The sequence below is a fragment of the Buteo buteo genome, chromosome 24 (genome assembly GCF_964188355.1).
Source record: "Buteo buteo chromosome 24, bButBut1.hap1.1, whole genome shotgun sequence".
Classification (NCBI taxonomy): domain Eukaryota; kingdom Metazoa; phylum Chordata; class Aves; order Accipitriformes; family Accipitridae; genus Buteo; species Buteo buteo.
Window position 1 is genome coordinate 5,425,475 of NC_134194.1, and position 13,549 is coordinate 5,439,023.

At 43.4% G+C, this 13,549-nt stretch overlaps 1 long non-coding RNA gene across 4 annotated transcripts; it reads right to left on the reverse strand.

The window, feature by feature from the left end:
- Positions 1-6,454: 6,454 nt before the first annotated feature.
- On the reverse strand, positions 6,455-13,477 carry LOC142044508 (uncharacterized). 4 transcript variants are annotated; one of them, XR_012654351.1, is made up of 6 exons: positions 13,262-13,477; positions 12,736-12,808; positions 12,038-12,154; positions 9,500-9,588; positions 8,957-9,137; positions 6,455-7,579 (listed from the first exon to the last, which is right to left on the reverse strand). It is a non-coding gene; the product is annotated as an uncharacterized LOC142044508 (long non-coding RNA). The 4 variants fall into 4 exon arrangements; XR_012654350.1 differs by lacking the exon at positions 13,262-13,477 and having other exon boundaries at positions 12,736-13,212; XR_012654349.1 differs by lacking the exons at positions 12,736-12,808; positions 13,262-13,477 and having other exon boundaries at positions 12,038-12,262.
- Positions 13,478-13,549: the final 72 nt, after the last annotated feature.

Genomic DNA, 13,549 nt, shown 5'->3' on the forward strand with positions numbered 1-13,549 from the left:
GGACAAACTCATCCCAGCAAAGACTTTCAAGCATGGAGCACAGTACATGCATTTCAGCAGCTGTGCTCTTCTCCATGCTTCAAAGTCTTTGCTAATCCCAGAGGGAACCTGTCCTTGAAAGCCAGCACACCTTTCTGCCCTTCCTGAACAGCATGTATGGAGGTGCCCACAGGATTGCCATACACAATTTTTGATATCCGAACCTAATATCCTACTTGCTTGGGGGGAGGCATGAAAAACATAATGCACAGAAAATGAGCCTTTGAAATAGTGCACTTCAGTGCTACATGTTCTGAAAATATGCTACAAAAAATTGGTCTTTGAAACGTACTCAGTGTTCACCTGCATTTCTACAATTTAGAAAGACTCTCAGCAAGCTTCAAATCTAATCAGGATTCTGCAGTTTCTGTAAATACTTTATCAATGGCTACAATAACCTCTTTCAGCTATTTGCTTATTTTCGGAATATCTTAGCCAATGCAAACCTGCCCTTCTCCTCCACCAAAGAGCAGTCATTTTAAGAAATCATTCCACAATTTGATACTATCACAAATTTCCCTGCAATCTAACCGGTCATCTCAGGATTCTTGGTGTGTGGGAAGAGAAACAAATAAAATCGCTCTTTTCTCACTTCCTACGGAAGTCTTGTTATTCACACCCCAGAAGCAACAGAGAAGCTGCTTTCAAATCACATATTCACATCACCAAGTAACTCACAACTAGAAAGCTCACTACTCAAGTGGTGATGATTTCCCAATTTAGCCATATGGCACAGAGGAAATACAGCTCCAGAAAGAGCTTTCTCCAGCCCACTGCCTTTGGGAAAGCCTCATTCTTTGCAGTCCTGTGTTCATATCACTGTTAAGCCATACAGGGTAGTGCCACAAGATAGCCAAGTGTCTAGCATACACTCTCGAAGCTTGAACACCTCTCTGAAAATGAGTAACACCAGCAGGTACATGCAGATGGCTTGCAAAATGCATCACTTCCAAATTGACTGAAGGTTGTTAGCCTGTACATCTATTTGAGCCCATTTTCTAAATAAAAGACATGCTGGTACATTAATATGATGATGCAGTCTAGGTCTGCCTTACTTCTAAGTGTAAATTTTAAAATATTCTCCTCCCCTCTACATACACTCTTTACAATGCTGTGTATTTCAGATCCAGCAGATGCTCATTTTTTTCCTAAAACAGATTTAATGGGTTTTCCATTATCTAAACGTCTGGCAGAAGGGCTCCATGCAGCTTTAATACTTTCCTAACCCTGTGTTAAATTTGTCCTAGTGTTGCATATAGCATAATTCTGCAGCCATGTCAACTATTCAGGTAATGCCAGAATGTCATCATTATGGTTTGTGTCAACAGCATGGTCTGCATGTACCTTGTAATCATTCTGGTGTTAGGTTGCAAAGGTCCTTGGACTCTTCATTTGGCTGAGTCTAATTCTGTCCTCTTCACAAAGATCTAGAATTACACTAAGTAAAGGTTGACATTTACATGAGACACTAGGACTGCTAGAATGACTCACCAAGGTAAAACCTCGGCTATATATTCTTTCAAGGGCGTAAGCTGTACAGTGCCAACATTTCCGCTGACCTGCTGTAGAAAGCCTCTGTGCTTAGCAAGGCAAACACGGACAGAGGGGCACGTCACACATGGAGCTCAGCAGGACTCAGGAACAGGATCTCAGGAGTCTGAAAACAGATAGTTAAAGAAGCCTGGAGCAATCACTCATATCTCAAAGAAAAGGAGACACGTCAGAGAGAAACCAGCTATCTCAGAGTGACCTTCCAGGGTTTTCTTGGAAGCTGAATGACATCCTCTCATTTTTTACTACTAAGTTGGACAGCCACATACACCCCCATACACAAGACAGCTTTGCACTCGCATAGAAGCCCACTGTTTCAATCATGTGAAACCAATTAGCAGTAGTAGGGCTGGTCAGTGTTGCAGCTAGAGTCCAAACGCTCTCAGTACATTTACTCTCCTATGTTCACTCTGCCTTTTAAACCAGCACCTGCCACCAAGTTTGGCACACCTGAAAGGATATTTACTAAACCAGGAGACTAAGTCCCAATGTCATTAGGTCTCAAAGAAAACCAGGAAATTCAGACTAAAACAGTGACTGTTCTGGTGATGAACCTTATAAGCCTTTTATCTATTCCCATGAACTCTTCCTTATCCAAATCCAGTATTAATAGTGAAAGCATCCAACACACTCATGAGAAGCAAATTGTGAAATGGAAGGACCACAGAACATGAGATGAGAGCAGAGCATCTATCATAAACCACACATGTGAAGGATGACTTTGTCTACAAACCAGGGTGCTGCAAGCAATGTGGATTTCAAGGATGGCTTCTGCTTTAAACAGTAGAAACCTACAGCAGCCAAGCACAAATAGACTTCCCAATGATGGGGTCTCCTCTCAACTGAACTAGTAAGATCTGCTTTGGCAAGAGATTAGCCTAGCCTTCCTCGAGCACTGGCAGCTGCAGCATCACATATATAACTTCCTGTATTTACAGTGCAAACACTGACTCCTTGGTGTGTTACATGGCATTAGTCCAGTTTCACTTGCAACTTTGACAGCCATCATCTTTGGCCATGGTCTCTCCTGTGTCAGAAGGTCTTAGCAGTAATCATCGCATTGAGGAACTAATGCCATCCAATTGAGTAACTGTCTTGAGCACAAATTCATAAGCTAGTGTTATTCTTGTTTGGTGCTAAAGTTCAGTGCCTGTTTTATTATGGCTGGAAACTTGTCAGAAGCTGTTCCTGTTCAGTTCAGTAGACCAACCTCTCTCCAAGATCTTGCTTGTTGCTCCAGAAAAGGTGTGTCTAACCTTCCTGAGCAAGCTCCCTGGAGTGCCTCACTGTGCTTCAGTGTTAAACCACAGCCTGGCACAGTCCCACCTCTGACCTCTTTACTTACTCTTGCTAAGGGGTACATCTGTGCCTTCTGTTTCTTTGCATGTCTTGCCTAATTCCAGACCGATCATGGTCTTGGAGATAGAGTGGAACAACCAAGAGTGATGTCATCTCTACAGGAGAATTAAGTCTCTTATTGTACAGAAGAAAGGGGGGCATAGGTTCTCCAATGCAGTTTTGTTAATGATGTTTCAGTCACATGAGGTGACCTTTAAAGCAGGTATGTCAGCACAGGAACTCCTTTCACAATCTGCACGTGTCTGATTTTTCACCACCCTTTTTCTTTGGGAGAAAATCAGAAAAAAACCATCAGCCTATTTCACAGGTCCTGAAAACCGACTATACTGACCATTACCTGATAGATTGCAAGGAGGCAATGCAAATAGCATCCCAGGGATGTGTGGTGGACTACAGCCAGGATAGGTTTGTGGCGGGAGCCCGGGGCAACTCAATAACAGTGGCTTCCCAGGCCCTCCTCCCACATGCAATGGCTTGGGATTATCCAGCAGTCCTTGCATCACGGCAGAGCCCTGTTGATGGCTGTGTGACACAACCTTGGACAGGAGCCGTCCTGGAACTGCTTGAGAGATACTTATAACTCAAGAGCAACAGATAGAAATATGAAGGCCATGGGTGGTCCAAGTACATGTGTAACCGCTTTGCTGGATCAGGGCCAAGGGTAACATACTGCAGGTTTGGATGAGACACACAGTGACATGTTCTCATCAGAGATGTCTGACTGCCTTACAGCAGCCCATTGTCTCACGTGGCTGCCTGCGGTTGTCACATGGCTACACCAGTCAAATCCAACTAGACTGCAAAATATCCTTCCCTGTAAGCAGTTATGACTGTTTTGGAGAGTGACAGAAAGCAGGAGAGAGAGAGAGGAGATTTCAAATAAATTATTTGGACCAAACGGCTAAGCAAAGCCTCTGAAGAGCTCAGATGCATATACTGATTTTATTTGATGAGATGGGTGCTTTTGTAGCCTGCTGACTTGTTTGAAGTAACTATATCCTAGTCTCCTGAGGTGCCTCCATATCTCTATGCCATGCACCTATCTGTATCTCTACAAATGTGACTCCAAGACAGGGTGACAGTCAGATAGAAGACCCCAGATTTGAAGTTACTCTACCTATCATGTTACGAATGCTGTAAGTACCAAACAATACCATATGGAACCAGGAGCATCAAGCGTAGGATCCAGACCCTGAAGAAACACACATTTGTCTGACCTCAAGCACTGCTGGGGTGCAGAGAAACAACTGTAACCTTAAGGAGAGACTTCTTACCTACCAGACCACTCATATCTGGTTCCTAGCAGGCTGCAAACACAAAGCAATACTGCCACAAAGGCAGTGGTTCAACAGGCAAGGAGCTCACAAGGGGACAGTTACAGCAGCCTTAGCAACTGATCACTAAGTAAGAAACAACAGCTTTGTAACCATCTGCCAATACCTTAAGGAACTGTTTGCATGACCACAGACACATACAGGCACAAACATAGGACTTGGCAGTACATGACAACGTCAGCTACCAGACAATGTAGAATAAGGCTCTGAATTTGATGCCGCAGGTGCTAAGAATGGGAGAGGGTGAACAGCTGGCTTAATGGATGGGGAACGCAAATCCCAGGGCACCCTTTAGCAACTCAGGAGTACTGCTTCACACCAAACAGAGCAGCAGAGGACATATATTGCTCCTACAGCTAGCAGGAAGTCAATTCAGTTACTTCCATGCCTTCTCCTTTTTTTTTTTTAACCAGGTTAAATTCCTTCCCCACAGCTGTAGCTCAAAGCAGACAGATGCAGGAGCGCTGTCTCCAGATCTCACACGTGCTGCCATCTCTCAGTCCAGAGTCACATTTTTCATGTTGGCTCCAGAAGCAGAGCATATGACAACAGCACTGCTGCTGCTGCAAGGTATTTGTCAAGACCAGCATTTTTACTTGATGCAGCTGGGCCCAGGAAAAGCAAGATTGTTAGCCTGCAGTACTCCACCAAGAAAAATCTCTCTTGCCATAGTAAAAGGGAAACAAAGATGAAATCTGTAAACCTTTTATTACCACCATGAGCTAATAAGCTACTGGTAACTACTTTTTTGTGTCAATCCAGTATGCTACAGTCCTTATGTGAGAAGGATCTGGCAGCTGGTTTATGAGGTACCATTTTCACTTTAGCTAAAGTAACAAGGGTTTCCTTTAGACTCTTCCATCCAAATGCAGAAAAACCCTAACTCCACCATGGAGCCAGGTTTCATGGGTGACTTGGGTCTTCTACTAAGATTCATATCAATAACCTTGGTTAAATGTCTCCATGCTCTGGAGGTGACCGGAGCCTATTCTCAAATACTAAGGATGCTTCTATTTTCTCTGGCACATATCACTTGCTCTCCAACCAGCATATGCTCAGTTTACAAAATGGAGCCATCACTGTGTTGTAAGGAAAAGGAGATAGTTCTAAACACACACTGATTTATGTTTGTCTCTCCAGGTTCATAGGGTAAATCCAAAGGCTAAGCCTCCTTGCAAGTCTCAGCATCCTGGCAGGACCAGAGGAATGTCACAGTAAGTACCAACATTGTTGGGTCAAGTGTAGTCAGCCTCCTAAAGTCTCTGTCTCCATCCTGCCCTGTTTATTTTTCCCCCCATGCTAAGAAACAGTGGAAAGCCACCAGTGTTTTGCTGACCACTGGTTCCTCAGCCAATGAAGTCTCTAGCAGCCATTCAGTTCACCAGTTACACCACTTTAATTCAGCTGTTACCTATTGACCCTCATAGAGTAGGCTACACATTTCTAAAATTATTATTTATAGTATTCTAGAAATACTTTGCAAGGATCAGCTCAAGCTCATCTTCAGCAAGTGACTAAGAGGCAAGGGTCATCATGAATATCAAGATCTGGACCCTAAGCTCTGAAAAAGGGCTTTCTGCCTTGGAACATTTCCTAGCCAGGATTGCTAGATGTGGGCAACTAATTAACTTACAGCTCTAAGACTAGCAACAGTTACTGGTTATCAGCTCCTCTTTCCACTAACTTGGTGTTCACAGTCCAGGGAGGCATTTCCTCTTGGAGCACTTGAATGGAGACTCTTCACAGGATATTTATTAGGCTGGCACATGAACAACAGATAAAACACTCTGATGTCTCCTTCTGTTTCAAAGTAAAATGCCAGCAACACAGCTGGGTTCCTGCATATGAGAAATTCAAGCTATAAAAATCACTTTTCTTTGCTATATAGATGCAGAGTCCTTCAGCGAGCCTGACCGGGTCTGCCTACGGAAGCACACCTGTGTTTACAAAGGTAAAGAGCACACGTTGTCTGAATGACCTAGCTTGTTCTGCAACTACTAGCATTAGATTTTGAATTTTCTTGCTCCATCTGAAGGTATTTTGAGGCTGGAACGTTGGTTCATTGACAATTCAAAAAAGCCAGCATGCTTCATTAGTGATGCTATCAAACTAACATCTCAATTGGTAAACGATCCAGACAGACAGAATCACTTAGATGAATTCATCTCATTTATTTCCTACAAAGGAGGCTGAAGTGGAAACCTCTCATAGTAACCTCCCTTATTATAGTATATCCACTGGAATAGATGTTTTTCCTGCATTTGTCTCTTTCTTTAAATGCATAAGCAAGCTAAAGCCTTTTAATAAGCACTGCTCTACAGGTGAAAAAACCTCCACTCACAACCCACTGCAAATGCATTTAGAATTAAATTAACTATTGTAAGTAAAACAAAAATATGAGCATGAGATCATCTTCTTCACTGAAGGGTGTACCATTCCATAATAATTACTTCAACAGGGAAATACTTATGTCAGCCATTTAACACCAATTTTTCCTCCTCCAGGGTCTACAAAACATAAGAGCTACGAAGGGTCAATTAGTGGTATTTGAATGTCGCATTCGCGCTACACCCACCTTACAGGTTCACTGGTACAGAGAATACGATCAGATAATAGATTCTGCCGATTTCCGAATACTACGAAAAAGTAGGTATTACTATGTTTGATGTACAGTAATTTTATTGGGACAGTGATAAGACAGGAACAAGAACTGCTGTAAAAATTAGGAGATTGTACATGTTCATAGAGGCAGAGTTAAGTTTACAAGTATCAAATGACCTGAAGTCACAGACTGCCGTACGGAGCCTGTGCTTCCTCTGGCAAGACGTGAGCAGATCAGGCACGATGGGAGGAAATTCCTGTGCTGTTAGTTATTAATGAAAGTACTACTGAGCCATGGAGGCATTGTCACCATATATTATAACTACTGATCAACTCAGGAAAAAAAAATTAAAATACAAGCACAGTTTAAACAACTTATAATACTCCCAGGCATGAGGTCATAGCTCCAGTGGGCCAAATTCACAGCAACTAACTCCAAAGTCAGTGGAACTCTTTCTGTATCATCTCAGTGGAGAGGTGTTTGCACCATCAGGTTCCCCAGCCAAACATGAGCTTCCCCTATCCGGATGGTATTCCTCTTGATGGACAGTAAGGGATATGGTCCCTTTGTAACCGGGGTGAGAACCGAGGTGGGCAAGGGAGTGAGGGCTGAAGGTTTTTCTTCCATTCTGGCATTATAACCATTTAATTTTTTTCTCTCTTATTTTGAGCAGAGGCTTGTTCATCAGCAGTTCCTGGTAAGTACACAGCACATTTTTTGTTAGACATCTCATCGGTTAATTACCCCACACTTAGGTTTTCCTAGCTCATCCAAGATAAAACAGTAATGTTCAAAAGGTAACCAGAAGATAGCTTTCAGTGTCAGGTTAAAAGCTTTCAAATTCTTAGTTTTGACACAAGCACCTGAAAGGCCCTGATTTTTTTTCACAACACAATGAAAAAGGTACCATCCCTTTTACATTCAGTTAATGAAGAGTACCCTGTATATTAAGGGAAAACATACCAACTATTCTAACCTACAATCTTTTCTGGGGTAACTTGTGCAAGAGAAGACAGAATTTAGCAAAAAAATTGTGCCTTGTTTCATAAAGTCACAGAAGAAAGAAAGTCACAGGAAGAAAGATTCTTCCTTCAACTTTGCTCCTTCTGAGTCCCTTGACTTCATATGCCCTTTACATCACTTTTTTACACTTTATTGCTGCCAAGGCCCATCACTAAGTAGCAGTCCTTCTGCAAGGACCAATTCCCAATTCCTACAAGTTAACATTTGGCTTTTATGGTGCAACAGCATGCCTGAATTTGTTCTTTCAGAGGAAGTCTGCACCCTGGTTATTACAGAAGCTTTTCCAGAAGACTCTGGAATATTTAAATGTGTTGCTGAAAATGAATTTGGATCTGCGGCATCCAGTGCACGTCTCTCTGTTTCCCCAGGTAAGCACATGGATTTCTGAGCTGAGCAACTAAGCACAAGAGAATTTGCTGCTGCTCAACATCAGGCAGAGTCGCAGATATTTGCCAAGCAGAAGCCAGATGCAAACACTTTTGTAGGCTCAAGAGAAGAGAAATGCCCCCAAAATGCAGTCTGCTTGGGTACCTCTCAAAGCTGGATACAAGTTGTTCTGTGTTTCTGCTTTTGGCCCCTCTTCTTCCTAGGTCAAGGATGACAAGGTGGAGATGATGTTCCCTCTCACAGAGGAGTCTCATCCCCGAGCTTCATCCCTTCAGGGATTCCAGCTTAGCCCAACACATTGGCTGTATCTATACCTTTTTTATTGTAACAGGACTTGTCTGGCTTGTGCTGAAAGCCATCTCCGAACAGAACAGCACCTTGCCTGTAAACTAAAGCTCACTAGCCCTGGTGAGAAGTCAGGTTTGGCTAATGCAGCTGTGCAGGTTTTGGTCGATGCAGAGCCCAGGCAGCTTGAACTCCCATCCACCTGCACAGACATACCAGTTTCCCTTCCCCTGTTACTGCGGCATGCTGTACTGGTGAACCACCACTGCTTTCTACCTGACTTGTGGACAATTCTACTTCCAGGAGCAAAAGAGCTGGAAAGCTTTGCAGGCTCTGCCCACAGGCCAGCTGTGCAAGTCACTATGAAGAAACCCACCTTCCCTAGGAGCAGCCAAACAGGAGCCAAGGACCGAGATGCGGCTGGCCTGCCGTCCTACGGCACAGAGACCCCAGGGCTGGGCAGTCAAGCGGAAGCCACGAACTTTGGCCAGATGAATTCCAAGAGCGAAGCTGAAGATTTTCATGGAGCTTATGAGAATTCACCTCAGGCTTCACCTCTGCGGTAAGACAAAGAGAAAATCATATCCCTGCGTTAGTTTTATACAATACTCAAGGGATGAACTTTGTAGTGACCCCAGCAATACAACTGCAAAGCTCCTGTGCCCCATACCCTAGGAGGGAAACATGCACATGCAGTAACCTGAGCTGTTTGCCTACATGACAATGGGAACGTGTAGCCAGCCCAGCTACAGAACAGCACAGACTTGATTTGACAAAGAATGTAGCTAGCTAAAGGCTCAGGTTTAATAGCATTTTCAGAAGTGCCTATCTGTAAGTTACTTCAAAGCATCACCCCAAATAATTAGCCTCTAGAAGACCTTTAGCTCCACAGCAGAGCATGAGGCAAAGATCACAGTACCTGGGAAATTTCAAGGTACAGTTCTGTTACCTCCACCTTCCTCCGTAGCCTTGGCCAAGTGGCATCACCCCATGTTTCTGTTTCCCATTCTGAAAGATAGCAATAAAACTCAAGATCCTCTAAGCATGGTGCAGATAATACCTGCAAAACACTCTGTGGAGGAAAAGTACTGAACCAGTGACCCACTGAATAGAATGAAAACTGTCCCACGCCACAGTAGGAACACTCCCTACTCAGGAGATGCCTATTTTCCCCCAGGAATAAAGTGTTCCATCTTATAACAAGACTCAATCCAATTTCTGTCCCAAGTGCAGCTCTCAAGTAGTTATGTACTTATTGAATTATTAGTTATCCTGGTTTAAATTGTTCCAGAGAAACAAAACTAGGTAGAACATACAACTTAGCAATTCCATCCCAGATTTTTGTAGTATTTCTCAGGTGTTTATAGGCACAACAAAGACCTCAAATGGTCACAGTTGAGAGGTCCAAGCCCAGCATTACAGAGGAGTTTCCTCAGTCCTGCTTGTGAAGGCGAGAGCTATGAGGCAGAGGTGTGTCTCCTCTCTCAGCTGAATGCCAGCATTGCATTGCAGTGATATTATTACATCGTGTGTAAATGGCTGTCCGTGACAGAAAGCACTGTGTTATTATTTTTGGATGTACTCAGCCACTTTAACTAAACTGGTTATTTTAACAATTCTGAACCCCGTCCTCCAAATTCACTACAGGAGAGATCATATTTCAATATAGATTTCTCCATGCACAGGAATTTTTTTTTCTAAATCACTGAGTAAAAATGGGTTTGCTTCAATAACCTGCAGATCACAGGCTCTCTGTTTAGCTTCAAGCCCTTCCACAAAGTCCAGGCTTGCTCCAGGGAAATCAGCTGGGATCCTAAGCAGACCCCACTGCAGAATTGAAACCCTGGCTGAAGCTAACTTGTACGGATTTTAGGAAACTGCAGCACTGCAAAGCTGCGGAGGGCTTGCTTGCAGCCTGCGATGAAGCCATGCATGTGCTCTTGTTGCCTTCAAACATCGCAAGCCAAGCATGTGAATGCAGCACCGTATTCAAGTCAATGCACGCTCTACTACCCCAGGTCAAAACACCTAGAAATAAGGCTGTTTGCTTGGGAGCATCTAACGCAGATGAACATTGCATTGCTTGTAATTTTTACCTGATGATTGTTTTAAACAAGGGCAAACTGTCTGCCGAGCAAAAATGAAAGCCTGTTATAAAACCTCTGGCATAATTACCTCTTGGAAGAAATTGCGACAGTGGGACACATTTGCTAGCTGTCCTTTTAGAACAGGACTAGTTTTCCACCCTCTCTCCAGATTTCTCAAAGGCAGCAGGAAGCCTGTATTTTGGCATTTCTAACAAGCAATCTGTGGGGAAGCTCTTTTAGATGATACTTGCTGCTTAGGATGACTACTTGTAAAGTTTATTGCTTGCAGCAGTACCAGTGAGCTGTGGTTGTGTTTTTATTTTTAAAGTTCTGGTTAGTTTGAAATGCAGTATCTGATGTCCTGCGTGAAGGGATATAACATACCACCAAAATCAGCTATGTAACAGCTGTTAAAAATTCGGGTTATATAAAACATTAACTAGTGTATAGAGCTGCAGACTGCTTTTGATTGACAATAATGCTGAACCAGATTTTGGAAGGCATTTACACATCTCAAAATACAGAGAGAAAACTATTAAAATTTCTAGATATATCCATCTATGAACACTTAAATATCTTTAAAGCCCACAGTCCTATTGGCGTGTGCTTTGAAACATCATTATGAATGGGACTCAACATTGTAAATGTTGCCGTTACCTCAAACTAAGCAATCATCTCTAATGACTAGCTGTACAATAACTGTCTTGTTAGACAGATTTAGCCATATAACTCTCTCATGTAGCAGATGTGGTTGCAACTGTATTACCAAAGACAAAAAGAAATACCAACAAAGACAGTGATGACAGAACAAAGCTATTACTGGGAATAACTATAAAATGAATGAAGTCCTTGTGCTCATACTTGTCCAAATTATTGCTTAGCAACAGCCACTCCACAAAAGCTAGAAAATGCAATTCTGGAAGACTGTCACTACCAGCTACTCCTTTCTGAGCCCTTTATATCTGCATCTTACAGTGTCCTTCTCAATAGCGTTAAAAAAGCAGAACAAAATCTATACTGATTATATAATTTATGAAAGGAACTTAATCCAAGCAAAAGAAGAGGCTTCAGGCACTAAGGATACTACCAGGTCTTGTAGGTAGCTTTTAAGACTCCTTAATAAATAAGCAAAAGATTCTTAACTTTTTTTCTAGATATTTTTTGCTGTATGACTCAAGCAACTAGGAGAACCCGATCAGATGCAATAGGTCACCGTTCACAGGAAGTAAACTGAAGCAGTACAGAAAAGCTGGTTTCTAACACCTTGCAGTGCTGGTCAGAGTACTATTAAGTTACCCTAGCACAGGCTATGAGATTTATTCCTCTGCCTTTATCAGTTCAGCTTCTAGTTCTTTCAATTTTTTTCCTACCTTCCAGATATCAGGTTTTGCTGTTTCTTCTCTTTCCCACAAGTCGTCCTAATTGTGTCCAGCCTTTTAAGTGCATAAAGCTGTCCTTAAACTGATGCCTTGCAGCCAACTTTAGTTCTGAAACAAGCATACTGCACCCTCATTGAAGTGGATGGGAAGCCAGGGAGCCTGTCTGAGCACAGAGTCTGACCTTTAACATGCTCACAGCTTCCTACAGGGCAAACGATCATGCTACAGTTACCTTTTTTTAAGTGCCCAACTCTCTGTGCAAACTACAGACTCCTTTTTTTTTTTTTTTTTTTTAAACTTAAAAAAGCAAATAACCTCTCCAACAACTGGGGACACACTTCCTCCCTTAATCACTTTCATCAGGAGGAATTTAAATAAATTAGCACTCAATTAACACCTGCTATGTAGATTTACTTCACAAACGATGGGCTGATGTTTAAATGCAAACACTAAATGTGGATTAACTCTGGAAGATCGCTGTGCTGAAAGACTCACCGGTGCAGTGCAGGGAGAGAAAACCACACGCAGCGGAGCTGCGGTACTTAAGGGGTTGGGTTTTTTTTAAACAATAGCGCGCACGTTAGGCAAGAATTGCCTAAGTATATATAATTAAGATACTTAAAACACTATAATGTTAATTTAACATGTAATTAGGCACTGAAGCCCTTGATTAAAGGGATACAAATCACCTAATCTGCCAGCAGGATCTGTTGCTGTTCTGGTGAAAATCCCACAGTCGCATCTTTTAGTCCAGGTAAACACCTGTAGTAGTACACACAAACAGCAAAATATCGAATAATATTTTACCACCGAGAAGATTTTATTTGTGTTACTCGGTGGGTGACCCTTCAGACACATCCACGAGCACTGCCACTGCCCTCGATGAAGCTCAGCACCGGAGCCGAGGGGGGTTAAGGCCGGGGGTGCCCACGGAGGGGCTCGCTCGGTGTGCTGCTGGGATTTAAACCCCGTTTACGTCTGGCTTTCAAGGATGTGTTGCCTTCAAGTACACAGCCTTAAAAGCAGTAACAGAGCGTTAACGCTACAGAGGCAATTAGCCAGAGCCAACGAATTAAAAAAAAAGGAATTTCATCGGGATAACGAAGTAGGATTTAGTGATGTTTAAGCATATCGCAGCAGTCCTTCCTCGCTGCTCCCTGTTACGGGGAAAAAAGAAAAAAAAAAAAAACACCAAACAAAAAAAACCCAAGAAACCTAGCTCTTCTGTTCAATAGCTGTCGACTTCTTCAATTCTTCCCCTTCTCCTGCTGAACGCACCCGGGAGCGGGGGAGGCGGCCGACAGCGCTGACCCTCAGCCCCTTCACCCCGGGGTGGCGAGAGCCGGGGCCGGACCCGGCCGGAGCGGCGGGTCGGGGAAACCAGGAGGGGGGCTCCGGGAGCCGAGCCCCAAGAACTGAGCCCCCGGATCCGAGCCCCAAGAGCCGAGCCCCCGGCGGCGGCGGCGGGGTCAGCTCCTCCCGAGGGCCGGGCCGGGCAGCCGC